This window comes from Eurosta solidaginis, unplaced genomic scaffold (assembly GCF_040869045.1).
Source record: "Eurosta solidaginis isolate ZX-2024a unplaced genomic scaffold, ASM4086904v1 ctg00001140.1, whole genome shotgun sequence".
NCBI lineage: Eukaryota > Metazoa > Arthropoda > Insecta > Diptera > Tephritidae > Eurosta > Eurosta solidaginis.
Genome location: NW_027136962.1, coordinates 150,285 through 177,619, shown reverse-complemented (window position 1 = coordinate 177,619; position 27,335 = coordinate 150,285). Strand labels below are relative to the sequence as shown.

The following is a 27,335-nucleotide window of genomic DNA, read 5'->3' as shown; positions in this document are numbered from 1 at the left end:
AAGATCAAAAATGTACGCAATACGTCTGACTACAGCGTTGCTTCGCCATAATAATTAACCGCTCTAGTGTCTGACACTGTAAGTCAGCCCTACCATGCTGACCAATTTTAAAATTGATGTTTCAATTGCAAAACAAAATTAAAAATTTTCATCGACTTAGAAAAATTCATATCTCTTTGTTAATTTATATTTTGTGGCCCTGAAAAGCGCCTTTTTGTTAATATTTTTTGATGTTTCAATTGCAAAACAAAATTAAAAATTTTCATCGACTTAGAAAAATTCATATCTCTTTGTTAATTTATATTTTGTGGCCCTGAAAAGGGCCTTTTTGTTAACATTTTTCACTTTTATACATATTTTCCTCAGTCGCACAAATTACTTGGAGCTTGTGTATTTGGTAACAGCCTTAGTACCCTCACTCACGGCATGCTTAGCCAATTCACCAGGCAACAATAGGCGTACGGCAGTTTGAATTTCGCGACTAGTAATTGTTGAACGTTTAAAAAAAGTGCTAAATAGAAAAAATGACTGGTCGTGGCAAAGGTGGAAAAGGATTAGGTAAAGGTGGCGCCAAACGTCATCGCAAAGTTTTACGTGATAACATCCAAGGTATCACAAAGCCAGCTATTCGACGTTTAGCACGTCGTGGTGGCGTAAAACGTATATCTGGTTTAATATATGAAGAAACTCGTGGTGTTTTAAAAGTATTTTTGGAAAATGTTATCCGTGATGCAGTCACTTATACTGAACATGCTAAAAGGAAAACAGTTACGGCTATGGATGTTGTATATGCATTGAAGAGGCAGGGTCGTACATTGTATGGTTTCGGCGGTTAAATTCATTTTTACGGACATATTAACACAAAATAAATATACATTCAAACAAACGGTCCTTTTCAGGACCACAATATTTTTTAACAAAGATTTCAAAATTTCTCTAATACAATACATAACAGAAAGATATGTTATTAAGATGTACATGCATATGTAGTATGTATGAATGTTCGTTTAAACTAAGTAGCATACGTATCTATGCATAATGAAAACTCATGCAAATGAATATACCCCGACACAAGCCAAGCGATATAAATATGTCTATAATAGCAGGCTTATTTTCAAAAATGGCATAAGTTCATTTTTGTAAAAAAATAAACTTAATCTGATTTTAGTAGCAAGAGTATCTGAATACACTAAACTATAAAGTATATAACAAAATTTACTTAAATCGACTTATATCATTTAAAAAAAAAAAGGACAAATTCACAGCTGCGAGTATACACATTAAAATAGCCATACTTATACCAATTTAGGCAAACAAATTTTGCCAACGACCATACCACGCTGAATACATCGGTTCTCGTCCGATCACCGAAATTAAGCAGCGTCGGGCGCGGTTAGTACTTAGATGGGGGACCGCTTGGGAACACCGCGTGTTGTTGGCATATCCAACTTTTTCTTTTATTTTATGTATATATATGTACATAAATATTTTTTTTATTAAATTGCATTTAATTGAATAAATACTTGGAATACAATTTAATATTTCTATAGATTCAATGGAAAAATTTCATACGCGCGCATACATTTACGTGCATAATAATATTAGTTATAATTTTTTACCATATCAATTATTGATTTAAAGCTTATAAGCATTCATCATATAAATACAAAATGAATCTGCATAGTACAAATTCATACTCATCCACCTATTATAGTACTTAAAATGGACGCTGATGTCCGATTATGTTCAGATATGTATATTATAATCATATTGATAATTAATAAGCATTCAATGAGAATTTTTTTTATTTTTTTTTTTGAATGTCATGAAATTTCATTTAATTATACATATAAGTTGTAGACGTCCAATATCAATAATCAATTCAGACTAAAATTCCAAACTTTAGATGCCTTTAAGTGAAGCCATATAGGGTTACTCTAGTGTTGCAATAGAAATATTTAAAAAATTTTTTAAAATAAAATAATGTTGTTAAAACTCAACGAAGATAAGTTTTTTGATTTCTAATTTAACATATTTTATATATCCGAATTAAAATTTTGATTAGTACAAATATATTTTAAGAAATTTCACTTAATTGAGAAAAAATTCGATTTTATCAGTGCAAACTTTTGATTAAAATGCCTGACACTCCGAAAATATGAAATTCATCAATTTAAATGAATTCGTATATTAAACTAACACATTTCAGTTATCTATTTTTACATGAATATTTGCAATAACTTTAATATGTGAATTTTAATTAATTTATTAAGATGAAAAGTTTATCAAATGTAAATGGTACGTAGCACTGAAATGAAAACATTTGTCATCCATCTTTTCGCTGCGCTTCTCAAATTTTAAACAGAGTATCGCATTCTATGCGCTTGTATAAAAAAGTATAAATAGTGAGTTTGTGCTTTGTGTGCTTAAATTGATAAATATTTTCAAGTGTTAATAAAAGTTTAAATAAAATAATTAAGTGAAAATGTCTGACACAATCGCTGTTGCAAATGTTAGCTCACCAGTAGCTGCTTCTGCTGCTGTTGCTGAGAAGAAAGTTGCTGCTAAAAAAGCAACTAAACCCAAAAAACCATCGGTTGCTCCCACTCATCCACCAACTCAACAAATGGTAGATGCATCGATTAAGAATTTGAAGGAACGTGGTGGCTCATCACTTTTGGCAATTAAGAAATATATTAGTGCAACATATAAATGTGACGCCCAAAAATTGGCACCATTTATTAAGCGCTATTTGAAATCGGCTGTTACTAGTGGAAAATTGATTCAAACCAAAGGAAAGGGGGCATCTGGTTCATTTAAATTATCAGCTGCAGCCACTAAATCAGGTGATGGTAAGTCAAAATCGGTTGATAAATCAAAAGCCAAAAAAGATAGTGCAACATTAAAGAAAAAATCGTCGAGTGGTGTTAAAAAGGCAAGTGGTGAGAAAAAAGTGAAAAAAGCTGTTGCCACTAAGAAAACCGCCGAAAAAAAGAAAAGTGAGAAATCTAAGGCTAAAGACGCAAAAAAGACTGGCGCCGTTAAAGCCAAGCCAACCAAGTCGAAATCTGCCACCGCTAAGTCAAAGGCAACAAAAGCAAAAGCAACTGCTACCAAACCAAAAAAGGCTGCGACTAAAAAGCCAGCTGCAAAAAAGGCATCAGCTAAAAAATAAATATGCTGCGTTTTTTGTGATAATTTACAAGGACACAACATTCATTAAATGTTGAATTATCAATAACCCCTTTTCAGGGCTACAAAATATACAAACAAAAAGATCAAAAATGTACGCAATACGTCTGACTACAGCGTTGCTTCGCCATAATAATTAACCGCTCTAGTGTCTGACACTGTAAGTCAGCCCTACCATGCTGACCAATTTTAAAATTGATGTTTCAATTGCAAAACAAAATTAAAAATTTTCATCGACTTAGAAAAATTCATATCTCTTTGTTAATTTATATTTTGTGGCCCTGAAAAGCGCCTTTTTGTTAATATTTTTTGATGTTTCAATTGCAAAACAAAATTAAAAATTTTCATCGACTTAGAAAAATTCATATCTCTTTGTTAATTTATATTTTGTGGCCCTGAAAAGGGCCTTTTTGTTAACATTTTTCACTTTTATACATATTTTCCTCAGTCGCACAAATTACTTGGAGCTTGTGTATTTGGTAACAGCCTTAGTACCCTCACTCACGGCATGCTTAGCCAATTCACCAGGCAACAATAGGCGTACGGCAGTTTGAATTTCGCGACTAGTAATTGTTGAACGTTTAAAAAAAGTGCTAAATAGAAAAAATGACTGGTCGTGGCAAAGGTGGAAAAGGATTAGGTAAAGGTGGCGCCAAACGTCATCGCAAAGTTTTACGTGATAACATCCAAGGTATCACAAAGCCAGCTATTCGACGTTTAGCACGTCGTGGTGGCGTAAAACGTATATCTGGTTTAATATATGAAGAAACTCGTGGTGTTTTAAAAGTATTTTTGGAAAATGTTATCCGTGATGCAGTCACTTATACTGAACATGCTAAAAGGAAAACAGTTACGGCTATGGATGTTGTATATGCATTGAAGAGGCAGGGTCGTACATTGTATGGTTTCGGCGGTTAAATTCATTTTTACGGACATATTAACACAAAATAAATATACATTCAAACAAACGGTCCTTTTCAGGACCACAATATTTTTTAACAAAGATTTCAAAATTTCTCTAATACAATACATAACAGAAAGATATGTTATTAAGATGTACATGCATATGTAGTATGTATGAATGTTCGTTTAAACTAAGTAGCATACGTATGTATGCATAATGAAAACTCATGCAAATGAATATACCCCGACACAAGCCAAGCGATATAAATATGTCTATAATAGCAGGCTTATTTTCAAAAATGGCATAAGTTCATTTTTGTAAAAAAATAAACTTAATCTGATTTTAGTAGCAAGAGTATCTGAATACACTAAACTATAAAGTATATAACAAAATTTACTTAAATCGACTTATATCATTTAAAAAAAAAAAGGACAAATTCACAGCTGCGAGTATACACATTAAAATAGCCATACTTATACCAATTTAGGCAAACAAATTTTGCCAACGACCATACCACGCTGAATACATCGGTTCTCGTCCGATCACCGAAATTAAGCAGCGTCGGGCGCGGTTAGTACTTAGATGGGGGACCGCTTGGGAACACCGCGTGTTGTTGGCATATCCAAATTTTTCTTTTATTTTATGTATATATATGTACATAAATATTTTTTTTATTAAATTGCATTTAATTGAATAAATACTTGGAATACAATTTAATATTTCTATAGATTCAATGGAAAAATTTCATACGCGCGCATACATTTACGTGCATAATAATATTAGTTATAATTTTTTACCATATCAATTATTGATTTAAAGCTTATAAGCATTCATCATATAAATACAAAATGAATCTGCATAGTACAAATTCATACTCATCCACCTATTATAGTACTTAAAATGGACGCTGATGTCCGATTATGTTCAGATATGTATATTATAATCATATTGATAATTAATAAGCATTCAATGAGAATTTTTTTTATTTTTTTTTTTGAATGTCATGAAATTTCATTTAATTATACATATAAGTTGTAGACGTCCAATATCAATAATCAATTCAGACTAAAATTCCAAACTTTAGATGCCTTTAAGTGAAGCCATATAGGGTTACTCTAGTGTTGCAATAGAAATATTTAAAAAATTTTTTAAAATAAAATAATGTTGTTAAAACTCAACGAAGATAAGTTTTTTGATTTCTAATTTAACATATTTTATATATCCGAATTAAAATTTTGATTAGTACAAATATATTTTAAGAAATTTCACTTAATTGAGAAAAAATTCGATTTTATCAGTGCAAACTTTTGATTAAAATGCCTGACACTCCGAAAATATGAAATTCATCAATTTAAATGAATTCGTATATTAAACTAACACATTTCAGTTATCTATTTTTACATGAATATTTGCAATAACTTTAATATGTGAATTTTAATTAATTTATTAAGATGAAAAGTTTATCAAATGTAAATGGTACGTAGCACTGAAATGAAAACATTTGTCATCCATCTTTTCGCTGCGCTTCTCAAATTTTAAACAGAGTATCGCATTCTATGCGCTTGTATAAAAAAGTATAAATAGTGAGTTTGTGCTTTGTGTGCTTAAATTGATAAATATTTTCAAGTGTTAATAAAAGTTTAAATAAAATAATTAAGTGAAAATGTCTGACACAATCGCTGTTGCAAATGTTAGCTCACCAGTAGCTGCTTCTGCTGCTGTTGCTGAGAAGAAAGTTGCTGCTAAAAAAGCAACTAAACCCAAAAAACCATCGGTTGCTCCCACTCATCCACCAACTCAACAAATGGTAGATGCATCGATTAAGAATTTGAAGGAACGTGGTGGCTCATCACTTTTGGCAATTAAGAAATATATTAGTGCAACATATAAATGTGACGCCCAAAAATTGGCACCATTTATTAAGCGCTATTTGAAATCGGCTGTTACTAGTGGAAAATTGATTCAAACCAAAGGAAAGGGGGCATCTGGTTCATTTAAATTATCAGCTGCAGCCACTAAATCAGGTGATGGTAAGTCAAAATCGGTTGATAAATCAAAAGCCAAAAAAGATAGTGCAACATTAAAGAAAAAATCGTCGAGTGGTGTTAAAAAGGCAAGTGGTGAGAAAAAAGTGAAAAAAGCTGTTGCCACTAAGAAAACCGCCGAAAAAAAGAAAAGTGAGAAATCTAAGGCTAAAGACGCAAAAAAGACTGGCGCCGTTAAAGCCAAGCCAACCAAGTCGAAATCTGCCACCGCTAAGTCAAAGGCAACAAAAGCAAAAGCAACTGCTACCAAACCAAAAAAGGCTGCGACTAAAAAGCCAGCTGCAAAAAAGGCATCAGCTAAAAAATAAATATGCTGCGTTTTTTGTGATAATTTACAAGGACACAACATTCATTAAATGTTGAATTATCAATAACCCCTTTTCAGGGCTACAAAATATACAAACAAAAAGATCAAAAATGTACGCAATACGTCTGACTACAGCGTTGCTTCGCCATAATAATTAACCGCTCTAGTGTCTGACACTGTAAGTCAGCCCTACCATGCTGACCAATTTTAAAATTGATGTTTCAATTGCAAAACAAAATTAAAAATTTTCATCGACTTAGAAAAATTCATATCTCTTTGTTAATTTATATTTTGTGGCCCTGAAAAGCGCCTTTTTGTTAATATTTTTTGATGTTTCAATTGCAAAACAAAATTAAAAATTTTCATCGACTTAGAAAAATTCATATCTCTTTGTTAATTTATATTTTGTGGCCCTGAAAAGGGCCTTTTTGTTAACATTTTTCACTTTTATACATATTTTCCTCAGTCGCACAAATTACTTGGAGCTTGTGTATTTGGTAACAGCCTTAGTACCCTCACTCACGGCATGCTTAGCCAATTCACCAGGCAACAATAGGCGTACGGCAGTTTGAATTTCGCGACTAGTAATTGTTGAACGTTTAAAAAAAGTGCTAAATAGAAAAAATGACTGGTCGTGGCAAAGGTGGAAAAGGATTAGGTAAAGGTGGCGCCAAACGTCATCGCAAAGTTTTACGTGATAACATCCAAGGTATCACAAAGCCAGCTATTCGACGTTTAGCACGTCGTGGTGGCGTAAAACGTATATCTGGTTTAATATATGAAGAAACTCGTGGTGTTTTAAAAGTATTTTTGGAAAATGTTATCCGTGATGCAGTCACTTATACTGAACATGCTAAAAGGAAAACAGTTACGGCTATGGATGTTGTATATGCATTGAAGAGGCAGGGTCGTACATTGTATGGTTTCGGCGGTTAAATTCATTTTTACGGACATATTAACACAAAATAAATATACATTCAAACAAACGGTCCTTTTCAGGACCACAATATTTTTTAACAAAGATTTCAAAATTTCTCTAATACAATACATAACAGAAAGATATGTTATTAAGATGTACATGCATATGTAGTATGTATGAATGTTCGTTTAAACTAAGTAGCATACGTATGTATGCATAATGAAAACTCATGCAAATGAATATACCCCGACACAAGCCAAGCGATATAAATATGTCTATAATAGCAGGCTTATTTTCAAAAATGGCATAAGTTCATTTTTGTAAAAAAATAAACTTAATCTGATTTTAGTAGCAAGAGTATCTGAATACACTAAACTATAAAGTATATAACAAAATTTACTTAAATCGACTTATATCATTTAAAAAAAAAAAGGACAAATTCACAGCTGCGAGTATACACATTAAAATAGCCATACTTATACCAATTTAGGCAAACAAATTTTGCCAACGACCATACCACGCTGAATACATCGGTTCTCGTCCGATCACCGAAATTAAGCAGCGTCGGGCGCGGTTAGTACTTAGATGGGGGACCGCTTGGGAACACCGCGTGTTGTTGGCATATCCAAATTTTTCTTTTATTTTATGTATATATATGTACATAAATATTTTTTTTATTAAATTGCATTTAATTGAATAAATACTTGGAATACAATTTAATATTTCTATAGATTCAATGGAAAAATTTCATACGCGCGCATACATTTACGTGCATAATAATATTAGTTATAATTTTTTACCATATCAATTATTGATTTAAAGCTTATAAGCATTCATCATATAAATACAAAATGAATCTGCATAGTACAAATTCATACTCATCCACCTATTATAGTACTTAAAATGGACGCTGATGTCCGATTATGTTCAGATATGTATATTATAATCATATTGATAATTAATAAGCATTCAATGAGAATTTTTTTTATTTTTTTTTTTGAATGTCATGAAATTTCATTTAATTATACATATAAGTTGTAGACGTCCAATATCAATAATCAATTCAGACTAAAATTCCAAACTTTAGATGCCTTTAAGTGAAGCCATATAGGGTTACTCTAGTGTTGCAATAGAAATATTTAAAAAATTTTTTAAAATAAAATAATGTTGTTAAAACTCAACGAAGATAAGTTTTTTGATTTCTAATTTAACATATTTTATATATCCGAATTAAAATTTTGATTAGTACAAATATATTTTAAGAAATTTCACTTAATTGAGAAAAAATTCGATTTTATCAGTGCAAACTTTTGATTAAAATGCCTGACACTCCGAAAATATGAAATTCATCAATTTAAATGAATTCGTATATTAAACTAACACATTTCAGTTATCTATTTTTACATGAATATTTGCAATAACTTTAATATGTGAATTTTAATTAATTTATTAAGATGAAAAGTTTATCAAATGTAAATGGTACGTAGCACTGAAATGAAAACATTTGTCATCCATCTTTTCGCTGCGCTTCTCAAATTTTAAACAGAGTATCGCATTCTATGCGCTTGTATAAAAAAGTATAAATAGTGAGTTTGTGCTTTGTGTGCTTAAATTGATAAATATTTTCAAGTGTTAATAAAAGTTTAAATAAAATAATTAAGTGAAAATGTCTGACACAATCGCTGTTGCAAATGTTAGCTCACCAGTAGCTGCTTCTGCTGCTGTTGCTGAGAAGAAAGTTGCTGCTAAAAAAGCAACTAAACCCAAAAAACCATCGGTTGCTCCCACTCATCCACCAACTCAACAAATGGTAGATGCATCGATTAAGAATTTGAAGGAACGTGGTGGCTCATCACTTTTGGCAATTAAGAAATATATTAGTGCAACATATAAATGTGACGCCCAAAAATTGGCACCATTTATTAAGCGCTATTTGAAATCGGCTGTTACTAGTGGAAAATTGATTCAAACCAAAGGAAAGGGGGCATCTGGTTCATTTAAATTATCAGCTGCAGCCACTAAATCAGGTGATGGTAAGTCAAAATCGGTTGATAAATCAAAAGCCAAAAAAGATAGTGCAACATTAAAGAAAAAATCGTCGAGTGGTGTTAAAAAGGCAAGTGGTGAGAAAAAAGTGAAAAAAGCTGTTGCCACTAAGAAAACCGCCGAAAAAAAGAAAAGTGAGAAATCTAAGGCTAAAGACGCAAAAAAGACTGGCGCCGTTAAAGCCAAGCCAACCAAGTCGAAATCTGCCACCGCTAAGTCAAAGGCAACAAAAGCAAAAGCAACTGCTACCAAACCAAAAAAGGCTGCGACTAAAAAGCCAGCTGCAAAAAAGGCATCAGCTAAAAAATAAATATGCTGCGTTTTTTGTGATAATTTACAAGGACACAACATTCATTAAATGTTGAATTATCAATAACCCCTTTTCAGGGCTACAAAATATACAAACAAAAAGATCAAAAATGTACGCAATACGTCTGACTACAGCGTTGCTTCGCCATAATAATTAACCGCTCTAGTGTCTGACACTGTAAGTCAGCCCTACCATGCTGACCAATTTTAAAATTGATGTTTCAATTGCAAAACAAAATTAAAAATTTTCATCGACTTAGAAAAATTCATATCTCTTTGTTAATTTATATTTTGTGGCCCTGAAAAGCGCCTTTTTGTTAATATTTTTTGATGTTTCAATTGCAAAACAAAATTAAAAATTTTCATCGACTTAGAAAAATTCATATCTCTTTGTTAATTTATATTTTGTGGCCCTGAAAAGGGCCTTTTTGTTAACATTTTTCACTTTTATACATATTTTCCTCAGTCGCACAAATTACTTGGAGCTTGTGTATTTGGTAACAGCCTTAGTACCCTCACTCACGGCATGCTTAGCCAATTCACCAGGCAACAATAGGCGTACGGCAGTTTGAATTTCGCGACTAGTAATTGTTGAACGTTTAAAAAAAGTGCTAAATAGAAAAAATGACTGGTCGTGGCAAAGGTGGAAAAGGATTAGGTAAAGGTGGCGCCAAACGTCATCGCAAAGTTTTACGTGATAACATCCAAGGTATCACAAAGCCAGCTATTCGACGTTTAGCACGTCGTGGTGGCGTAAAACGTATATCTGGTTTAATATATGAAGAAACTCGTGGTGTTTTAAAAGTATTTTTGGAAAATGTTATCCGTGATGCAGTCACTTATACTGAACATGCTAAAAGGAAAACAGTTACGGCTATGGATGTTGTATATGCATTGAAGAGGCAGGGTCGTACATTGTATGGTTTCGGCGGTTAAATTCATTTTTACGGACATATTAACACAAAATAAATATACATTCAAACAAACGGTCCTTTTCAGGACCACAATATTTTTTAACAAAGATTTCAAAATTTCTCTAATACAATACATAACAGAAAGATATGTTATTAAGATGTACATGCATATGTAGTATGTATGAATGTTCGTTTAAACTAAGTAGCATACGTATGTATGCATAATGAAAACTCATGCAAATGAATATACCCCGACACAAGCCAAGCGATATAAATATGTCTATAATAGCAGGCTTATTTTCAAAAATGGCATAAGTTCATTTTTGTAAAAAAATAAACTTAATCTGATTTTAGTAGCAAGAGTATCTGAATACACTAAACTATAAAGTATATAACAAAATTTACTTAAATCGACTTATATCATTTAAAAAAAAAAAGGACAAATTCACAGCTGCGAGTATACACATTAAAATAGCCATACTTATACCAATTTAGGCAAACAAATTTTGCCAACGACCATACCACGCTGAATACATCGGTTCTCGTCCGATCACCGAAATTAAGCAGCGTCGGGCGCGGTTAGTACTTAGATGGGGGACCGCTTGGGAACACCGCGTGTTGTTGGCATATCCAACTTTTTCTTTTATTTTATGTATATATATGTACATAAATATTTTTTTTATTAAATTGCATTTAATTGAATAAATACTTGGAATACAATTTAATATTTCTATAGATTCAATGGAAAAATTTCATACGCGCGCATACATTTACGTGCATAATAATATTAGTTATAATTTTTTACCATATCAATTATTGATTTAAAGCTTATAAGCATTCATCATATAAATACAAAATGAATCTGCATAGTACAAATTCATACTCATCCACCTATTATAGTACTTAAAATGGACGCTGATGTCCGATTATGTTCAGATATGTATATTATAATCATATTGATAATTAATAAGCATTCAATGAGAATTTTTTTTATTTTTTTTTTTGAATGTCATGAAATTTCATTTAATTATACATATAAGTTGTAGACGTCCAATATCAATAATCAATTCAGACTAAAATTCCAAACTTTAGATGCCTTTAAGTGAAGCCATATAGGGTTACTCTAGTGTTGCAATAGAAATATTTAAAAAATTTTTTAAAATAAAATAATGTTGTTAAAACTCAACGAAGATAAGTTTTTTGATTTCTAATTTAACATATTTTATATATCCGAATTAAAATTTTGATTAGTACAAATATATTTTAAGAAATTTCACTTAATTGAGAAAAAATTCGATTTTATCAGTGCAAACTTTTGATTAAAATGCCTGACACTCCGAAAATATGAAATTCATCAATTTAAATGAATTCGTATATCAAACTAACACATTTCAGTTATCTATTTTTACATGAATATTTGCAATAACTTTAATATGTGAATTTTAATTAATTTATTAAGATGAAAAGTTTATCAAATGTAAATGGTACGTAGCACTGAAATGAAAACATTTGTCATCCATCTTTTCGCTGCGCTTCTCAAATTTTAAACAGAGTATCGCATTCTATGCGCTTGTATAAAAAAGTATAAATAGTGAGTTTGTGCTTTGTGTGCTTAAATTGATAAATATTTTCAAGTGTTAATAAAAGTTTAAATAAAATAATTAAGTGAAAATGTCTGACACAATCGCTGTTGCAAATGTTAGCTCACCAGTAGCTGCTTCTGCTGCTGTTGCTGAGAAGAAAGTTGCTGCTAAAAAAGCAACTAAACCCAAAAAACCATCGGTTGCTCCCACTCATCCACCAACTCAACAAATGGTAGATGCATCGATTAAGAATTTGAAGGAACGTGGTGGCTCATCACTTTTGGCAATTAAGAAATATATTAGTGCAACATATAAATGTGACGCCCAAAAATTGGCACCATTTATTAAGCGCTATTTGAAATCGGCTGTTACTAGTGGAAAATTGATTCAAACCAAAGGAAAGGGGGCATCTGGTTCATTTAAATTATCAGCTGCAGCCACTAAATCAGGTGATGGTAAGTCAAAATCGGTTGATAAATCAAAAGCCAAAAAAGATAGTGCAACATTAAAGAAAAAATCGTCGAGTGGTGTTAAAAAGGCAAGTGGTGAGAAAAAAGTAAAAAAAGCTGTTGCCACTAAGAAAACCGCCGAAAAAAAGAAAAGTGAGAAATCTAAGGCTAAAGACGCAAAAAAGACTGGCGCCGTTAAAGCCAAGCCAACCAAGTCGAAATCTGCCACCGCTAAGTCAAAGGCAACAAAAGCAAAAGCAACTGCTACCAAACCAAAAAAGGCTGCGACTAAAAAGCCAGCTGCAAAAAAGGCATCAGCTAAAAAATAAATATGCTGCGTTTTTTGTGATAATTTACAAGGACACAACATTCATTAAATGTTGAATTATCAATAAGCCCTTTTCAGGGCTACAAAATATACAAACAAAAAGATCTGACACTGTAAGTCAGCCCTACCATGCTGACCAATTTTAAAATTGATGTTTCAATTGCAAAACAAAATTAAAAATTTTCATCGACTTAGAAAAATTCATATCTCTTTGTTAATTTATATTTTGTGGCCCTGAAAAGCGCCTTTTTGTTAACATTTTTTGATGTTTCAATTGCAAAACAAAATTAAAAATTTTCATCGACTTAGAAAAATTCATATCTCTTTGTTAATTTATATTTTGTGGCCCTGAAAAGGGCCTTTTTGTTAACATTTTTCACTTCCTCAGTCGCACAAATTACTTGGAGCTTGTGTATTTGGTAACAGCCTTAGTACCCTCACTCACGGCATGCTTAGCCAATTCACCAGGCAACAATAGGCGTACGGCAGTTTGAATTTCGCGACTAGTAATTGTTGAACGTTTATTGTAATGAGCTAAACGTGATGCTTCAGCAGCAATACGTTCAAAAATGTCATTAACAAAACTGTTCATGATACTCATTGCTTTCGACGATATACCAGTATCAGGATGTACTTGTTTCAACACTTTATAAATGTAGATGGCATAACTTTCCTTCCTCTTACGCTTCTTCTTCTTGTCGTTTTTAGTAATATTCTTCTGAGCCTTACCGGCCTTCTTAGCTGCTTTACCACTAGTTTTAGGAGGCATATTTAATTTTCACAAAATCACTTCACTATCACTCACACTTTTTAATAATTTTCTAAGTGTCAAAATGCGCACCTTTAAGTGTATTTTTTCCGACAAACCATTCAACCTGTTCGTAACGATTCGCTAAATATTGCCGGCATTAATTTGAAAACATGCGATTGGGGTTGCTCAATGTACAAACGAAAAAGTATATAAGCGCAGCACAAATTGCGTTTAGGAAATAAAGTGCCCAAGCTATTCAGCTAGTGTGTGTATTTGTGAAAAAGTGTATTAAGTGAAATATATAACAACAATGTCTGGCCGTGGTAAAGGTGGTAAAGTAAAGGGAAAGGCAAAGTCACGTTCAAACCGTGCTGGTCTTCAATTCCCTGTCGGTCGTATTCATCGCTTGTTACGTAAAGGCAATTATGCTGAACGTGTTGGTGCCGGTGCTCCAGTATATTTAGCTGCTGTTATGGAATATTTGGCAGCTGAAGTTCTTGAATTGGCTGGTAATGCTGCACGTGATAATAAAAAAACTAGAATTATTCCACGTCATTTACAATTGGCTATTCGTAACGATGAAGAATTGAATAAACTATTGTCTGGAGTTACCATAGCTCAAGGTGGTGTTTTACCAAATATTCAAGCTGTACTTTTACCAAAGAAGACCGAAAAGAAAGCATAAGTGATGTAATCGCCGATTTACATATATTCTTAGACGCCAAATTTAAAACCGTCCTTTTCAGGACGACAAAATATATATACAAAGAGATTAATTATATTGTCATATATATGTATTTATCTATTTTAAAACCTATTAAAACACTTTTTGAAAGAAAAATTTAAAAGGTCATAAGTACACTTTTGGAAAATTTATTTTTTTAACGAAATCTGCGTTAACAACTACTTCAATTAATAAAATAGTGTTTGAAAATATTCATAAAAAAGTTGACTTACATCATTTTCCAGAAGAAAAAAAACTGAGCAACATTAAAAAAGTACAGCATGCAAGCTACTACATATTGTATGTATATATGTACATATGTATGTTTGTATGAGCATCTCGACAAAGGCGCAAAAAGTTGTGGCGTGTATTCATACGTACCAAAGGTACAAACACACAACCGTGCATACATATTAATGTATGTGTTTAGCAAATAAATGTGTATATACTCGTGAGTAGGTATACACACCATATTAAGGGTAAAACTACAGCTGCTACTATCAAAATACGAATTTTCATTAACAGTTGCTTCAGTTATTTTTGATCTTTTTTGTTTAAAAAAATTTGTGGTCCTGAAAAGGACCGTTTATAATATTTATTAAAATATGGAATTAAGCACGTTCACCACGTATACGTCTAGCCAATTGAATATCTTTTGGCATAATTGTGACACGTTTTGCATGAATGGCACACAAATTTGTATCTTCGAACAAACCAACTAAATATGCTTCACTTGCTTCTTGTAATGCCATAACAGCTGAACTCTGGAAACGTAAATCAGTTTTAAAATCTTGAGCAATTTCACGCACCAAACGTTGGAATGGCAATTTACGAATCAACAGTTCGGTACTCTTCTGATAACGACGAATTTCACGCAAAGCGACTGTACCTGGGCGATAACGATGTGGCTTCTTCACTCCACCAGTTGCCGGCGCACTTTTGCGAGCAGCTTTAGTGGCCAATTGTTTACGTGGCGCTTTACCACCAGTCGATTTACGGGCTGTTTGCTTTGTACGAGCCATTTCTCACTTTTATTTTTCACAATTCAAAATAAACACTGATCACTGAACACTTCACTTAATAAACCTAATTTTTATAAATGTGGAAATACATATAATAAAATACACAAAAACGTTTCATTTGTCCATTTTTTTAGGGTTGCAATATTGTGCGAGTTAAAATGAGATAGAAATATTTATGCCACATAATGGTAGCTCACTCAATGTTGTGGATTTTTGTATAAATAGCAGCTACGTTCGGTAACCAAGCTATTAGTTGTGAAGTGAAGTGATCAAGTGAAGTGTTCTTGTGAAAGCTAAAAAAAGTGCTAAATAGAAAAAATGACTGGTCGTGGCAAAGGTGGAAAAGGATTAGGTAAAGGTGGCGCCAAACGTCATCGCAAAGTTTTACGTGATAACATCCAAGGTATCACAAAGCCAGCTATTCGACGTTTAGCACGTCGTGGTGGCGTAAAACGTATATCTGGTTTAATATATGAAGAAACTCGTGGTGTTTTAAAAGTATTTTTGGAAAATGTTATCCGTGATGCAGTCACTTATACTGAACATGCTAAAAGGAAAACAGTTACGGCTATGGATGTTGTATATGCATTGAAGAGGCAGGGTCGTACATTGTATGGTTTCGGCGGTTAAATTCATTTTTACGGACATATTAACACAAAATAAATATACATTCAAACAAACGGTCCTTTTCAGGACCACAATATTTTTTAACAAAGATTTCAAAATTTCTCTAATACAATACATAACAGAAAGATATGTTATTAAGATGTACATGCATATGTAGTATGTATGAATGTTCGTTTAAACTAAGTAGCATACGTATGTATGCATAATGAAAACTCATGCAAATGAATATACCCCGACACAAGCCAAGCGATATAAATATGTCTATAATAGCAGGCTTATTTTCAAAAATGGCATAAGTTCATTTTTGTAAAAAAATAAACTTAATCTGATTTTAGTAGCAAGAGTATCTGAATACACTAAACTATAAAGTATATAACAAAATTTACTTAAATCGACTTATATCATTTAAAAAAAAAAAGGACAAATTCACAGCTGCGAGTATACACATTAAAATAGCCATACTTATACCAATTTAGGCAAACAAATTTTGCCAACGACCATACCACGCTGAATACATCGGTTCTCGTCCGATCACCGAAATTAAGCAGCGTCGGGCGCGGTTAGTACTTAGATGGGGGACCGCTTGGGAACACCGCGTGTTGTTGGCATATCCAACTTTTTCTTTTATTTTATGTATATATATGTACATAAATATTTTTTTTATTAAATTGCATTTAATTGAATAAATACTTGGAATACAATTTAATATTTCTATAGATTCAATGGAAAAATTTCATACGCGCGCATACATTTACGTGCATAATAATATTAGTTATAATTTTTTACCATATCAATTATTGATTTAAAGCTTATAAGCATTCATCATATAAATACAAAATGAATCTGCATAGTACAAATTCATACTCATCCACCTATTATAGTACTTAAAATGGACGCTGATGTCCGATTATGTTCAGATATGTATATTATAATCATATTGATAATTAATAAGCATTCAATGAGAATTTTTTTTATTTTTTTTTTTGAATGTCATGAAATTTCATTTAATTATACATATAAGTTGTAGACGTCCAATATCAATAATCAATTCAGACTAAAATTCCAAACTTTAGATGCCTTTAAGTGAAGCCATATAGGGTTACTCTAGTGTTGCAATAGAAATATTTAAAAAATTTTTTAAAATAAAATAATGTTGTTAAAACTCAACGAAGATAAGTTTTTTGATTTCTAATTTAACATATTTTATATATCCGAATTAAAATTTTGATTAGTACAAATATATTTTAAGAAATTTCACTTAATTGAGAAAAAATTCGATTTTATCAGTGCAAACTTTTGATTAAAATGCCTGACACTCCGAAAATATGAAATTCATCAATTTAAATGAATTCGTATATCAAACTAACACATTTCAGTTATCTATTTTTACATGAATATTTGCAATAACTTTAATATGTGAATTTTAATTAATTTATTAAGATGAAAAGTTTATCAAATGTAAATGGTACGTAGCACTGAAATGAAAACATTTGTCATCCATCTTTTCGCTGCGCTTCTCAAATTTTAAACAGAGTATCGCATTCTATGCGCTTGTATAAAAAAGTATAAATAGTGAGTTTGTGCTTTGTGTGCTTAAATTGATAAATATTTTCAAGTGTTAATAAAAGTTTAAATAAAATAATTAAGTGAAAATGTCTGACACAATCGCTGTTGCAAATGTTAGCTCACCAGTAGCTGCTTCTGCTGCTGTTGCTGAGAAGAAAGTTGCTGCTAAAAAAGCAACTAAACCCAAAAAACCATCGGTTGCTCCCACTCATCCACCAACTCAACAAATGGTAGATGCATCGATTAAGAATTTGAAGGAACGTGGTGGCTCATCACTTTTGGCAATTAAGAAATATATTAGTGCAACATATAAATGTGACGCCCAAAAATTGGCACCATTTATTAAGCGCTATTTGAAATCGGCTGTTACTAGTGGAAAATTGATTCAAACCAAAGGAAAGGGGGCATCTGGTTCATTTAAATTATCAGCTGCAGCCACTAAATCAGGTGATGGTAAGTCAAAATCGGTTGATAAATCAAAAGCCAAAAAAGATAGTGCAACATTAAAGAAAAAATCGTCGAGTGGTGTTAAAAAGGCAAGTGGTGAGAAAAAAGTGAAAAAAGCTGTTGCCACTAAGAAAACCGCCGAAAAAAAGAAAAGTGAGAAATCTAAGGCTAAAGACGCAAAAAAGACTGGCGCCGTTAAAGCCAAGCCAACCAAGTCGAAATCTGCCACCGCTAAGTCAAAGGCAACAAAAGCAAAAGCAACTGCTACCAAACCAAAAAAAGCTGCGACTAAAAAGCCAGCTGCAAAAAAGGCATCAGCTAAAAAATAAATATGCTGCGTTTTTTGTGATAATTTACAAGGACACAACATTCATTAAATGTTGAATTATCAATAAGCCCTTTTCAGGGCTACAAAATATACAAACAAAAAGATCAAAAATGTACGCAATACGTCTGACTACAGCGTTGCTTCGCCATAATAATTAACCGCTCTAGTGTCTGACACTGTAAGTCAGCCCTACCATGCTGACCAATTTTAAAATTGATGTTTCAATTGCAAAACAAAATTAAAAATTTTCATCGACTTAGAAAAATTCATATCTCTTTGTTAATTTATATTTTGTGGCCCTGAAAAGCGCCTTTTTGTTAATATTTTTTGATGTTTCAATTGCAAAACAAAATTAAAAATTTTCATCGACTTAGAAAAATTCATATCTCTTTGTTAATTTATATTTTGTGGCCCTGAAAAGGGCCTTTTTGTTAACATTTTTCACTTTTATACATATTTTCCTCAGTCGCACAAATTACTTGGAGCTTGTGTATTTGGTAACAGCCTTAGTACCCTCACTCACGGCATGCTTAGCCAATTCACCAGGCAACAATAGGCGTACGGCAGTTTGAATTTCGCGACTAGTAATTGTTGAACGTTTAAAAAAAGTGCTAAATAGAAAAAATGACTGGTCGTGGCAAAGGTGGAAAAGGATTAGGTAAAGGTGGCGCCAAACGTCATCGCAAAGTTTTACGTGATAACATCCAAGGTATCACAAAGCCAGCTATTCGACGTTTAGCACGTCGTGGTGGCGTAAAACGTATATCTGGTTTAATATATGAAGAAACTCGTGGTGTTTTAAAAGTATTTTTGGAAAATGTTATCCGTGATGCAGTCACTTATACTGAACATGCTAAAAGGAAAACAGTTACGGCTATGGATGTTGTATATGCATTGAAGAGGCAGGGTCGTACATTGTATGGTTTCGGCGGTTAAATTCATTTTTACGGACATATTAACACAAAATAAATATACATTCAAACAAACGGTCCTTTTCAGGACCACAATATTTTTTAACAAAGATTTCAAAATTTCTCTAATACAATACATAACAGAAAGATATGTTATTAAGATGTACATGCATATGTAGTATGTATGAATGTTCGTTTAAACTAAGTAGCATACGTATGTATGCATAATGAAAACTCATGCAAATGAATATACCCCGACACAAGCCAAGCGATATAAATATGTCTATAATAGCAGGCTTATTTTCAAAAATGGCATAAGTTCATTTTTGTAAAAAAATAAACTTAATCTGATTTTAGTAGCAAGAGTATCTGAATACACTAAACTATAAAGTATATAACAAAATTTACTTAAATCGACTTATATCATTTAAAAAAAAAAAGGACAAATTCACAGCTGCGAGTATACACATTAAAATAGCCATACTTATACCAATTTAGGCAAACAAATTTTGCCAACGACCATACCACGCTGAATACATCGGTTCTCGTCCGATCACCGAAATTAAGCAGCGTCGGGCGCGGTTAGTACTTAGATGGGGGACCGCTTGGGAACACCGCGTGTTGTTGGCATATCCAACTTTTTCTTTTATTTTATGTATATATATGTACATAAATATTTTTTTTATTAAATTGCATTTAATTGAATAAATACTTGGAATACAATTTAATATTTCTATAGATTCAATGGAAAAATTTCATACGCGCGCATACATTTACGTGCATAATAATATTAGTTATAATTTTTTACCATATCAATTATTGATTTAAAGCTTATAAGCATTCATCATATAAATACAAAATGAATCTGCATAGTACAAATTCATACTCATCCACCTATTATAGTACTTAAAATGGACGCTGATGTCCGATTATGTTCAGATATGTATATTATAATCATATTGATAATTAATAAGCATTCAATGAGAATTTTTTTTATTTTTTTTTTTGAATGTCATGAAATTTCATTTAATTATACATATAAGTTGTAGACGTCCAATATCAATAATCAATTCAGACTAAAATTCCAAACTTTAGATGCCTTTAAGTGAAGCCATATAGGGTTACTCTAGTGTTGCAATAGAAATATTTAAAAAATTTTTTAAAATAAAATAATGTTGTTAAAACTCAACGAAGATAAGTTTTTTGATTTCTAATTTAACATATTTTATATATCCGAATTAAAATTTTGATTAGTACAAATATATTTTAAGAAATTTCACTTAATTGAGAAAAAATTCGATTTTATCAGTGCAAACTTTTGATTAAAATGCCTGACACTCCGAAAATATGAAATTCATCAATTTAAATGAATTCGTATATCAAACTAACACATTTCAGTTATCTATTTTTACATGAATATTTGCAATAACTTTAATATGTGAATTTTAATTAATTTATTAAGATGAAAAGTTTATCAAATGTAAATGGTACGTAGCACTGAAATGAAAACATTTGTCATCCATCTTTTCGCTGCGCTTCTCAAATTTTAAACAGAGTATCGCATTCTATGCGCTTGTATAAAAAAGTATAAATAGTGAGTTTGTGCTTTGTGTGCTTAAATTGATAAATATTTTCAAGTGTTAATAAAAGTTTAAATAAAATAATTAAGTGAAAATGTCTGACACAATCGCTGTTGCAAATGTTAGCTCACCAGTAGCTGCTTCTGCTGCTGTTGCTGAGAAGAAAGTTGCTGCTAAAAAAGCAACTAAACCCAAAAAACCATCGGTTGCTCCCACTCATCCACCAACTCAACAAATGGTAGATGCATCGATTAAGAATTTGAAGGAACGTGGTGGCTCATCACTTTTGGCAATTAAGAAATATATTAGTGCAACATATAAATGTGACGCCCAAAAATTGGCACCATTTATTAAGCGCTATTTGAAATCGGCTGTTACTAGTGGAAAATTGATTCAAACCAAAGGAAAGGGGGCATCTGGTTCATTTAAATTATCAGCTGCAGCCACTAAATCAGGTGATGGTAAGTCAAAATCGGTTGATAAATCAAAAGCCAAAAAAGATAGTGCAACATTAAAGAAAAAATCGTCGAGTGGTGTTAAAAAGGCAAGTGGTGAGAAAAAAGTGAAAAAAGCTGTTGCCACTAAGAAAACCGCCGAAAAAAAGAAAAGTGAGAAATCTAAGGCTAAAGACGCAAAAAAGACTGGCGCCGTTAAAGCCAAGCCAACCAAGTCGAAATCTGCCACCGCTAAGTCAAAGGCAACAAAAGCAAAAGCAACTGCTACCAAACCAAAAAAAGCTGCGACTAAAAAGCCAGCTGCAAAAAAGGCATCAGCTAAAAAATAAATATGCTGCGTTTTTTGTGATAATTTACAAGGACACAACATTCATTAAATGTTGAATTATCAATAAGCCCTTTTCAGGGCTACAAAATATACAAACAAAAAGATCAAAAATGTACGCAATACGTCTGACTACAGCGTTGCTTCGCCATAATAATTAACCGCTCTAGTGTCTGACACTGTAAGTCAGCCCTACCATGCTGACCAATTTTAAAATTGATGTTTCAATTGCAAAACAAAATTAAAAATTTTCATCGACTTAGAAAAATTCATATCTCTTTGTTAATTTATATTTTGTGGCCCTGAAAAGCGCCTTTTTGTTAATATTTTTTGATGTTTCAATTGCAAAACAAAATTAAAAATTTTCATCGACTTAGAAAAATTCATATCTCTTTGTTAATTTATATTTTGTGGCCCTGAAAAGGGCCTTTTTGTTAACATTTTTCACTTTTATACATATTTTCCTCAGTCGCACAAATTACTTGGAGCTTGTGTATTTGGTAACAGCCTTAGTACCCTCACTCACGGCATGCTTAGCCAATTCACCAGGCAACAATAGGCGTACGGCAGTTTGAATTTCGCGACTAGTAATTGTTGAACGTTTAAAAAAAGTGCTAAATAGAAAAAATGACTGGTCGTGGCAAAGGTGGAAAAGGATTAGGTAAAGGTGGCGCCAAACGTCATCGCAAAGTTTTACGTGATAACATCCAAGGTATCACAAAGCCAGCTATTCGACGTTTAGCACGTCGTGGTGGCGTAAAACGTATATCTGGTTTAATATATGAAGAAACTCGTGGTGTTTTAAAAGTATTTTTGGAAAATGTTATCCGTGATGCAGTCACTTATACTGAACATGCTAAAAGGAAAACAGTTACGGCTATGGATGTTGTATATGCATTGAAGAGGCAGGGTCGTACATTGTATGGTTTCGGCGGTTAAATTCATTTTTACGGACATATTAACACAAAATAAATATACATTCAAACAAACGGTCCTTTTCAGGACCACAATATTTTTTAACAAAGATTTCAAAATTTCTCTAATACAATACATAACAGAAAGATATGTTATTAAGATGTACATGCATATGTAGTATGTATGAATGTTCGTCTAAACTAAGTAGCATACGTATGTATGCATAATGAAAACTCATGCAAATGAATATACCCCGACACAAGCCAAGCGATATAAATATGTCTATAATAGCAGGCTTATTTTCAAAAATGGCATAAGTTCATTTTTGTAAAAAAATAAACTTAATCTGATTTTAGTAGCAAGAGTATCTGAATACACTAAACTATAAAGTATATAACAAAATTTACTTAAATCGACTTATATCATTTAAAAAAAAAAAGGACAAATTCACAGCTGCGAGTATACACATTAAAATAGCCATACTTATACCAATTTAGGCAAACAAATTTTGCCAACGACCATACCACGCTGAATACATCGGTTCTCGTCCGATCACCGAAATTAAGCAGCGTCGGGCGCGGTTAGTACTTAGATGGGGGACCGCTTGGGAACACCGCGTGTTGTTGGCATATCCAACTTTTTCTTTTATTTTATGTATATATATGTACATAAATATTTTTTTTATTAAATTGCATTTAATTGAATAAATACTTGGAATACAATTTAATATTTCTATAGATTCAATGGAAAAATTTCATACGCGCGCATACATTTACGTGCATAATAATATTAGTTATAATTTTTTACCATATCAATTATTGATTTAAAGCTTATAAGCATTCATCATATAAATACAAAATGAATCTGCATAGTACAAATTCATACTCATCCACCTATTATAGTACTTAAAATGGACGCTGATGTCCGATTATGTTCAGATATGTATATTATAATCATATTGATAATTAATAAGCATTCAATGAGAATTTTTTTTATTTTTTTTTTTTGAATGTCATGAAATTTCATTTAATTATACATATAAGTTGTAGACGTCCAATATCAATAATCAATTCAGACTAAAATTCCAAACTTTAGATGCCTTTAAGTGAAGCCATATAGGGTTACTCTAGTGTTGCAATAGAAATATTTAAAAAATTTTTTAAAATAAAATAATGTTGTTAAAACTCAACGAAGATAAGTTTTTTGATTTCTAATTTAACATATTTTATATATCCGAATTAAAATTTTGATTAGTACAAATATATTTTAAGAAATTTCACTTAATTGAGAAAAAATTCGATTTTATCAGTGCAAACTTTTGATTAAAATGCCTGACACTCCGAAAATATGAAATTCATCAATTTAAATGAATTCGTATATCAAACTAACACATTTCAGTTATCTATTTTTACATGAATATTTGCAATAACTTTAATATGTGAATTTTAATTAATTTATTAAGATGAAAAGTTTATCAAATGTAAATGGTACGTAGCACTGAAATGAAAACATTTGTCATCCATCTTTTCGCTGCGCTTCTCAAATTTTAAACAGAGTATCGCATTCTATGCGCTTGTATAAAAAAGTATAAATAGTGAGTTTGTGCTTTGTGTGCTTAAATTGATAAATATTTTCAAGTGTTAATAAAAGTTTAAATAAAATAATTAAGTGAAAATGTCTGACACAATCGCTGTTGCAAATGTTAGCTCACCAGTAGCTGCTTCTGCTGCTGTTGCTGAGAAGAAAGTTGCTGCTAAAAAAGCAACTAAACCCAAAAAACCATCGGTTGCTCCCACTCATCCACCAACTCAACAAATGGTAGATGCATCGATTAAGAATTTGAAGGAACGTGGTGGCTCATCACTTTTGGCAATTAAGAAATATATTAGTGCAACATATAAATGTGACGCCCAAAAATTGGCACCATTTATTAAGCGCTATTTGAAATCGGCTGTTACTAGTGGAAAATTGATTCAAACCAAAGGAAAGGGGGCATCTGGTTCATTTAAATTATCAGCTGCAGCCACTAAATCAGGTGATGGTAAGTCAAAATCGGTTGATAAATCAAAAGCCAAAAAAGATAGTGCAACATTAAAGAAAAAATCGTCGAGTGGTGTTAAAAAGGCAAGTGGTGAGAAAAAAGTGAAAAAAGCTGTTGCCACTAAGAAAACCGCCGAAAAAAAGAAAAGTGAGAAATCTAAGGCTAAAGACGCAAAAAAGACTGGCGCCGTTAAAGCCAAGCCAACCAAGTCGAAATCTGCCACCGCTAAGTCAAAGGCAACAAAAGCAAAAGCAACTGCTACCAAACCAAAAAAAGCTGCGACTAAAAAGCCAGCTGCAAAAAAGGCATCAGCTAAAAAATAAATATGCTGCGTTTTTTGTGATAATTTACAAGGACACAACATTCATTAAATGTTGAATTATCAATAAGCCCTTTTCAGGGCTACAAAATATACAAACAAAAAGATCAAAAATGTACGCAATACGTCTGACTACAGCGTTGCTTCGCCATAATAATTAACCGCTCTAGTGTCTGACACTGTAAGTCAGCCCTACCATGCTGACCAATTTTAAAATTGATGTTTCAATTGCAAAACAAAATTAAAAATTTTCATCGACTTAGAAAAATTCATATCTCTTTGTTAATTTATATTTTGTGGCCCTGAAAAGCGCCTTTTTGTTAATATTTTTTGATGTTTCAATTGCAAAACAAAATTAAAAATTTTCATCGACTTAGAAAAATTCATATCTCTTTGTTAATTTATATTTTGTGGCCCTGAAAAGGGCCTTTTTGTTAACATTTTTCACTTTTATACATATTTTCCTCAGTCGCACAAATTACTTGGAGCTTGTGTATTTGGTAACAGCCTTAGTACCCTCACTCACGGCATGCTTAGCCAATTCACCAGGCAACAATAGGCGTACGGCAGTTTGAATTTCGCGACTAGTAATTGTTGAACGTTTAAAAAAAGTGCTAAATAGAAAAAATGACTGGTCGTGGCAAAGGTGGAAAAGGATTAGGTAAAGGTGGCGCCAAACGTCATCGCAAAGTTTTACGTGATAACATCCAAGGTATCACAAAGCCAGCTATTCGACGTTTAGCACGTCGTGGTGGCGTAAAACGTATATCTGGTTTAATATATGAAGAAACTCGTGGTGTTTTAAAAGTATTTTTGGAAAATGTTATCCGTGATGCAGTCACTTATACTGAACATGCTAAAAGGAAAACAGTTACGGCTATGGATGTTGCATATGCATTGAAGAGGCAGGGTCGTACATTGTATGGTTTCGGCGGTTAAATTCATTTTTACGGACATATTAACACAAAATAAATATACATTCAAACAAACGGTCCTTTTCAGGACCACAATATTTTTTAACAAAGATTTCAAAATTTCTCTAATACAATACATAACAGAAAGATATGTTATTAAGATGTACATGCATATGTAGTATGTATGAATGTTCGTTTAAACTAAGTAGCATACGTATGTATGCATAATGAAAACTCATGCAAATGAATATACCCCGACACAAGCCAAGCGATATAAATATGTCTATAATAGCAGGCTTATTTTCAAAAATGGCATAAGTTCATTTTTGTAAAAAAATAAACTTAATCTGATTTTAGTAGCAAGAGTATCTGAATACACTAAACTATAAAGTATATAACAAAATTTACTTAAATCGACTTATATCATTTAAAAAAAAAAAGGACAAATTCACAGCTGCGAGTATACACATTAAAATAGCCATACTTATACCAATTTAGGCAAACAAATTTTGCCAACGACCATACCACGCTGAATACATCGGTTCTCGTCCGATCACCGAAATTAAGCAGCGTCGGGCGCGGTTAGTACTTAGATGGGGGACCGCTTGGGAACACCGCGTGTTGTTGGCATATCCAACTTTTTCTTTTATTTTATGTATATATATGTACATAAATATTTTTTTTATTAAATTGCATTTAATTGAATAAATACTTGGAATACAATTTAATATTTCTATAGATTCAATGGAAAAATTTCATACGCGCGCATACATTTACGTGCATAATAATATTAGTTATAATTTTTTACCATATCAATTATTGATTTAAAGCTTATAAGCATTCATCATATAAATACAAAATGAATCTGCATAGTACAAATTCATACTCATCCACCTATTATAGTACTTAAAATGGACGCTGATGTCCGATTATGTTCAGATATGTATATTATAATCATATTGATAATTAATAAGCATTCAATGAGAATTTTTTTTATTTTTTTTTTTGAATGTCATGAAATTTCATTTAATTATACATATAAGTTGTAGACGTCCAATATCAATAATCAATTCAGACTAAAATTCCAAACTTTAGATGCCTTTAAGTGAAGCCATATAGGGTTACTCTAGTGTTGCAATAGAAATATTTAAAAAATTTTTTAAAATAAAATAATGTTGTTAAAACTCAACGAAGATAAAATTTTTTTGATTTCTAATTTAACATATTTTATATATCCGAATTAAAATTTTGATTAGTACAAATATATTTTAAGAAATTTCACTTAATTGAGAAAAAATTCGATTTTATCAGTGCAAACTTTTGATTAAAATGCCTGACACTCCGAAAATATGAAATTCATCAATTTAAATGAATTCGTATATCAAACTAACACATTTCAGTTATCTATTTTTAC

The 27,335-nt window shown here is 31.8% G+C and overlaps 8 non-coding genes across 8 annotated transcripts; all 8 read left to right on the top strand.

The window, feature by feature from the left end:
* The first annotated feature begins 1,322 nt into the window (after window positions 1-1,322).
* Window positions 1,323-1,441, top strand: LOC137235951 (5S ribosomal RNA). Its single transcript, XR_010948153.1, has one exon. It is a non-coding gene; the product is annotated as a 5S ribosomal RNA (ribosomal RNA).
* A 3,155-nt stretch (window positions 1,442-4,596) lies between these two features.
* On the top strand, window positions 4,597-4,715 carry LOC137235950 (5S ribosomal RNA). Its single transcript, XR_010948152.1, has one exon. It is a non-coding gene; the product is annotated as a 5S ribosomal RNA (ribosomal RNA).
* A 3,155-nt stretch (window positions 4,716-7,870) lies between these two features.
* On the top strand, window positions 7,871-7,989 carry LOC137235948 (5S ribosomal RNA). The gene has a single exon (XR_010948150.1). It is a non-coding gene; the product is annotated as a 5S ribosomal RNA (ribosomal RNA).
* Window positions 7,990-11,144: 3,155 nt separating this feature from the next.
* On the top strand, window positions 11,145-11,263 carry LOC137235947 (5S ribosomal RNA). Its single transcript, XR_010948149.1, has one exon. It is a non-coding gene; the product is annotated as a 5S ribosomal RNA (ribosomal RNA).
* A 5,346-nt stretch (window positions 11,264-16,609) lies between these two features.
* LOC137235946 (5S ribosomal RNA) lies at window positions 16,610-16,728 on the top strand. Its single transcript, XR_010948148.1, has one exon. It is a non-coding gene; the product is annotated as a 5S ribosomal RNA (ribosomal RNA).
* Window positions 16,729-19,883: 3,155 nt separating this feature from the next.
* On the top strand, window positions 19,884-20,002 carry LOC137235945 (5S ribosomal RNA). The gene has a single exon (XR_010948147.1). It is a non-coding gene; the product is annotated as a 5S ribosomal RNA (ribosomal RNA).
* A 3,155-nt stretch (window positions 20,003-23,157) lies between these two features.
* Window positions 23,158-23,276, top strand: LOC137235944 (5S ribosomal RNA). The gene has a single exon (XR_010948146.1). It is a non-coding gene; the product is annotated as a 5S ribosomal RNA (ribosomal RNA).
* Window positions 23,277-26,432: 3,156 nt separating this feature from the next.
* Window positions 26,433-26,551, top strand: LOC137235943 (5S ribosomal RNA). Its single transcript, XR_010948145.1, has one exon. It is a non-coding gene; the product is annotated as a 5S ribosomal RNA (ribosomal RNA).
* The last annotated feature ends 784 nt before the right edge of the window (window positions 26,552-27,335 follow it).